Raw genomic sequence first — 5,000 nt, 5'->3', positions numbered from 1 at the left:
AAATAAACACAGACTCCAATCCCAGGCCTTAATCCCTGAGTCCGATTTTATTTTTCTTTGATTTTGCTCATGATGTTAATGTTGCTAATAAATAAAGACATTTACAGCCACCATGAGATCTTTTTAAATGAGATACATTTTCCCAAATACATGATTCTAATTGTTCACATAAACATTCATAAGAAAGAAAGAAAGAAAGAAAGAAAGAAAGAAAGAAAGAAAGAAAGAAAGAAAGAAAGATGTCTACATGTCATTCACTCTTTCAGCTCACTGTAGGTATCTGGCTGTGGCTTTGGTCTCAACACAGTCAAGAGTCGAGGAAACGCTTCGTTTCTCTGATCACACACAAACCTCACAGACTTGTCTTAAACCCTCATGACCAAACTTCACCTCATCATTACCATTCTCAACATCATCATCCTCACCTTCATCATCATCACCATTATCATCCTCACCTCCATCATCATCATCACCATCGTCATACTCACCATCATCATCATCATCCTCACTATCCTCATCTTCATCAACACCCTCACCATCATCATCCTCACCTCTATCATCACCATCCTCACCATCATCATCCTCACCTCCATCAACACCATCCTCACCATTATTATCCTTACAATCATCATCTTCGCTATCTTCATCTTCATCATCCTCACCATCATCATCCTCACTGTGCAGTTCCAGCTGTTCCTAAACACCCCAATGGTTTGCTTTGAATTAATCAGACAGAGAATCTGGACGATATAAAAATAACAAACCCTTTAGACATCACAGAGAAATGAGACGTTAAAGTCAGAACAAGTGAACGAGCGACTCTACAGTGACTGATGTGTTTATGTGCTGAAATATTTAACTCTCAGATGAAGGATATTTACAATCAATTCACAATAAAGGTTCCTTCAGTGGTGCTTCAGAACCTTCTGCCTGGAACAGTGTGGAAAAACCTAAGAAAGGTAAAGTAAAAAAAAGAAAAAAGAACAAAATAAATAATAAAAAGAGATAAAGGAAAGAAAGAAAGAAAGAAAGAAAGAAAACAAAAATTAAGAGGAAAGATTAACATAAGAAAGGAAGAAAATTAAAGAAAGAACGCGTGAGTGTGTGTGTGTGTGTGTGTGTGTGTGTGTGTGTGTGTGTGTGTGTGTGTGTGTGTGTGTGTGTGTGTGTGACACTGAGTACTCCAAACATCATGAGTAACTCCGGACAGGGGAAATCCGAACCGACTTACAAACTGTACAGTCTGCACGCGCATGTCTGTAAATGTGTAGGGGTGTGTGTGTGTGTGTGTGTGTGTGTGTGTGTGTGTGTGTGTGTGTGTGTGTGTGTGTGTGTGTCAAGGAGAGAGAGAGAGAGAGAGAGAGAGAGAGAGAGAGAGAGAGAGAGAGAGAGAGAGAGGCTGGCTACCTGAGCTGGTTGTGTTCACGCACGCGCGCGTGTGTCGGTGTGTGTGTGTCGGTGTGTGTGTGTCGGTGTGTCGGGACAGAAGCTGGAGCTGTGTGTAACTGAGGTCAGAGAGAAGAGGAGCTCCAGCTGTAACAGGTAAAACTTTACACTTTACTCTGCATGTAAACTACATTCATCCTAAAGCTTTAACTCATAATAAAACGATGTAAACATTCCTGTAAAATCACGTATAAAAAACAAAACATCTGCAGTTTATCTTCACTGAACCGCGGCGATGATTTCACACCGTTTCACTTTAGTTTTAATTTTGCGCTTTTTGGTTCAGTTCTGAATAAAGCGAATGTGACTTATTAATAACATAGTAAAATAAAAAGATAAAATAAAAATGCACATGATACATAAAAAGTCTGAACGAATTGGAAATATACTACTACTAATAATAATACAATAATAATAATAATAATAATAATAATAATAATAATAATAACAATAACAACAACAACAACAATAATAATTTTAGTATTATTATTATAATCATCATCATTATCATCATCATACTCATTATTATTATTATTATTATTATTATTATTATTGTTATCATCATCATTGTTATTATTATTATTATTATTATTGTTATTATTATTATTATAGTTTAAATATCTCCTTCATGTTGCCTGTACAATTCCTCATCGTGCTCGAGTCTGAAGCTATTCACACACACACACACACACACACACACACACACACACACACACACACACACACACACACACACAAACAAACACACACACAGAGAGAATGAAAATGAGAAATGAGAAATTGAGGTATTACATTGCCCAATGAGAACCTTTTTTTTACTGTGCAGCTAAACATTATATCAACATAGGGTCGTCATGGCAGCGTCCGGCCCTGTCCTAACTTCTATACTGGCCCCGTCCCAATCTGCAGCTACTGTAGACTACACACACACACACACACACACACACACACACACACACACACACACACACACACACACACACACACACACACACACTAAATGACCCAGGTGTACATGCTTCTTCTGATAAACTGTTTATATTTTAGATTTGGGACAGAGCCAAAAAATGTTTTTGAGAAACAAGAAAAGGTCAAACAGAAGAACAGGAAGAAGAACAGACGAGTTACTAAATTACATTATAAATGATCTGCTTAGGTTTATAGGATTAAGCATTACCTTAGAGATACACAAACAAACAAATAAGCAAACAAACAAGCTGCATTACGGAGAAATCGATTCGTTGTTCGTCATCAAAACCTCCATCTTTTCAGGTCTACAAACAGAAATCCTTCAACGGTTTAATCTGAGGAACCGGAAGGGAAAAATATATGGACGACTTAGTTGGTTTGTGTATTGATTTGTTTAGTAAGTTGTGTGCTTGTTTGTTTGTTTAATCAAACGCTTTTCTAGAACGATAGGTCAGAATTTTATGAAGTAGGAAGTGACACATTTCAAAACATACTTTTAATCTGAAGACACTTTGTGTAAAAAGCAAAATAATAAAAAGAGATTCATATTAAAAATACTGTTACACACTGAGAGAGATAAAGAGAGAGATAGAGAGAGACAGAGAGAGAGAGAGAGAGAGAGAGAGAGAGAGAGAGACAGAGAGAGAGACAGAGAGAGAGAGAGAGAGAGAGACACAGAGAGAGAGACAGAGAGAGAGACAGAGAGAGAGAGAGAGAGAGAGAGAGAGAGAGAAAGAGAGACACAGAGAGAGAAAGAGAGAGAGAGTTGAATGGAGTCGTCTGTGATAGCGCTTTAGGTTTTTCCACACTGTTCCAGGCAGAAGGTTCTGAAGCACCACTGAAGGAACCTTTATTGTGAATTGATTGTAAATATCCTTCATCTGAGAGTTAAATATTTCAGCACATAAACACATCAGTCACTGTAGAGTCGCTCGTTCACTTGTTCTGACTTTAACGTCTCATTTCTCTGTGATGTCTAAAGGGTTTGTTATTTTTATATCGTCCAGATTCTCTGTCTGATTAATTCAAAGCAAACCATTGGGGTGTTTAGGAACAGCTGGAACTGCACAGTGAGGATGATGATGGTGAGGATGATGATGGTGAGGATGAGGTGAAGTTTGGTTGTGAGGGTTTCAGATAAGTCTGTGAGGTTTGTGTGTGTGATCAGAGAAACCAAGCGTCTGTGTTGTTCTGTGTGTTCTGTGTTTCCTCGACTCTTGACTGTGTTGGGTGAATGACATGCAGACACGCTCTTTCTTTCTCTCTTTCTTTCTTTCTTTCTTTCTTCCTTTCTTTCTTTCTTTCTTTCTTTCTTTCTTTCTTTCTTTCTTTCTTGTGTCTACATTATTAGTTTTCTTTATCTTCCTTTCTTTTGTTGTTAAATACTTTTTATTCAGATTTGATGCAATATTCCCAGCTCCATGCACACAGTTCACACACTACACTACTTCACTGTTTAATTTGTGTAGCACAGCTGGGTGAACCACATCTGGGTGAACCAACGTTCCTGCTATTATTTACAGTAAAGTTTCAAATTTTAAAGAGAATTTCACTGAATGTTTTACAGGCTGTTTGAGCCCACGCCTTGTTTGCGCTTGTTGTTTTGCGGTTGTTGTCTGGCTCAGGTCACGTCTGACCCCAAACCTGAGACCAGATTCTGAAGTTATCAAGTCAAGAAGCTTTTATTGTCATTTTTAACCATCTATAGCTGTTGCAGTACACAGTGACATGAGACAACGTTCCTCCAGGACTACAGTGCTACATACTGTGCAGCAAAAACAGTGTGTAAAACATCATGTAAACAGTTTGATATGGTGCCGTGTTCATGGTGTATATGGGAAGAGTGTGTGTGTGTGTGTGTGTGTGTGTGTGTGTGTGTGTGTGTGTGTGTGTGTATTGTGCTTGGTACAGTTCAGTTACATATCATCATTTAATTGAGGAACATTCTGTCAGTTAATTATTTAAGTTTAGCTCATTTCTGAGATATAAATATAAAAAGAGAATAAAAATATACTGATGAAGAAGATTCTCATAAACACAGAGTTTACTGTACAGGTGAGAAAGAGAAGAAGTGTGTGAATGATATAAAGGTGTGTATATGAGAGCTAGAGGCAGTGTGTGTTGTGTAGTCAAATCCAGAGTCGTCCAGGTTGTCGGTTAACGCACATGTGACCCACCTGACCTTACTGTCTGACTCCGGGAACATGCTGCTGGTTTGTGGTCTGTTCTTGTTCATGATCGCTGTTGGTTTTGAGAACCTCATTAAACTGTGCTGTTTAGTCATGTGGTGTGATCGTGTTGTTTATCATCGTGTCATTGTGTCAAAGACTTTCTCGGGTCCAGAGCGTCCTGGTTCAGCTGGGTAGAGCGAGTGGTTCCTAAAGCAGGAAAGCTCTCGCTTCTCAATCCTGAGAATGAGGAGGAAGAGGAGGGAGATGAGGAGGAAGAGGAGGAGGAAGAGGAAAAGGGAGAAGAGTAGGGTGAGGAGGAAAAGGAGAATGTGTAGGAAAAGAGATGAGGAGGAAGAGGAGGAGGAGGAGGAGGAGGAAGATGAGGAGGAAGAGCAGGAGGAGGAGGAGGAGGAA

General features: G+C 38.9%; 1 protein-coding gene across 1 annotated transcript in view; it reads left to right on the top strand.

Annotated features, from left to right (window-relative positions):
• Positions 1-1,399: 1,399 nt before the first annotated feature.
• peli1a (pellino E3 ubiquitin protein ligase 1a) overlaps positions 1,400-5,000 on the top strand; it is a 12,534-nt gene continuing 8,933 nt past the window's right edge. The window contains exon 1 of the mRNA XM_047803563.1: positions 1,400-1,542. The gene's annotated coding sequence lies outside the window, so the exon portion shown is untranslated. The remainder of the gene's footprint in view (positions 1,543-5,000) is intronic.

Source organism: Tachysurus fulvidraco, chromosome 18, assembly GCF_022655615.1.
Source record: "Tachysurus fulvidraco isolate hzauxx_2018 chromosome 18, HZAU_PFXX_2.0, whole genome shotgun sequence".
NCBI classification, from domain to species: Eukaryota; Metazoa; Chordata; class Actinopteri; order Siluriformes; family Bagridae; genus Tachysurus; species Tachysurus fulvidraco.
The sequence above is the reverse complement of the archived record's forward strand: the minus strand, read 5'-3'. Positions and strand labels throughout refer to the sequence as shown.